The sequence below is a fragment of the Lolium rigidum genome, chromosome 7, assembly GCF_022539505.1.
Source record: "Lolium rigidum isolate FL_2022 chromosome 7, APGP_CSIRO_Lrig_0.1, whole genome shotgun sequence".
Classification (NCBI taxonomy): Eukaryota; Viridiplantae; Streptophyta; class Magnoliopsida; order Poales; family Poaceae; genus Lolium; species Lolium rigidum.
The window spans coordinates 51,136,853-51,138,257 of record NC_061514.1 but is presented as its reverse complement, the minus strand read 5'-3'; the positions used below and the strand labels follow the sequence as shown (position 1 = coordinate 51,138,257).

The 1,405-nt window shown below is 49.5% G+C and overlaps 1 pseudogene; it reads left to right on the top strand.

The window, feature by feature from the left end:
• The first annotated feature begins 301 nt into the window (after positions 1-301).
• Positions 302-1,405, top strand: LOC124671341 (annotated as a pseudogene).

The window sequence follows — 1,405 nt, the reverse complement described above, 5'->3', positions numbered from 1 at the left end:
GATGCATCATTGGCTGAGCACCTTCGGTTTTCTTATCCCATGTATTGTGGCATTAATATCTGTTTAGAAGGTATAAAACCATCCATATCATAAAAAAAAAATTCATGCTGGAAAAATTGTGGTTTTGGACTTTATACAAAAATCTTGCCAGAAAAAGATCTCAATATGATCCGCATGATAGGGAATCAAAGCAGACCGAGTGCGGGTCGAGTCCAGCAAATACTCTGGGCCTTGGGCCGTGTTGTTCCGCTTCGTCTTTCCGCAGACAAACCCTGATCCGAGGAAGACGAGGGAAGCCGCCATGGGAACCACGACGTGGATGCACCGCGCCGCCAGGTCGGTGCAGGGCTCCCACGTGTTCGAGATCTCAGGGTACAGCCTGCACCGGGACGTGCTCTGTGCTTACGCCAATGTACCATCGGCTGTCTTCCGCGTCGGCGGTTACCAATGGCAGATTGCAGTCTACCCTGGTGGAATCTTCGAGTATTACAAAGACTACCTGTCGGTCTATGTCTATCTAGTGAGCAAGAACGTCGTCACCAGGGTGAGGGCATCCGTTCAGTTAAGTCTGGTGGACGTCACCAGATCTTCGCCGCCGCATACGATGACAACGGAAATCGATTGCAGCTCCGGCTGCAATTCATTTTGTGGCATTCAGCAGTTCAAGAAAAGGAGCGAGCTGGAGGGATCGCCTTACCTTCGTGACGACCGCCTCACCATTGAGTGCATCATCACTCTTGACAAGGAATCGCTGATCCAATCTTCTGTCGAAGAGCCACTGCCGCCATCCGATATCATAGAGCATCTTCAGAAACTGCTGTAGGCGAAAGAGGGCACCGACGTGATTTTCGAGGTTCAAGGAGAGGTTTTTCCTGCCCACAGAACGGTGCTCGCCATGCGGTCACCGGTCTTCAAAGCAGAGCTGTATGGCCCGATGAGAGAAAAGGACATGAGTCGCATTACCATCAGTGACATGCAACCCGCTGTCTTTGAGATCCTGCTCCACTTCATATACACTGATTCCCTGTCCACCCCGGATGATCTTGGTCACGATGAGTACGAAGAGACAATCATGCATCTGCTTGTCGCCGCGGATCGGTATGCCATGGAAAGGCTCAAGATGATATGTGAAGACATCCTCCGTAGCAACATTAATGTGAAGACCGTGGTGACCACACTGGTTTTGGCTGATCAGCATCGTTGCATCAGATTGGATGATGCTTGCATTCAGTTTATTGCGTCTTTGTCTACGGTGGAAATGGATGATGTGATGGCGAGCCGAGGGTACGCTGAGCTCAAAGAAACAAGTCCTTCGGCCATAGTGGCACTGTGGGAAAAGACATATAGGTTTCAAAAATCAAAGTCTTCGTTTCACATTGGTATTTCAGTTGCATTACTTCTTTAG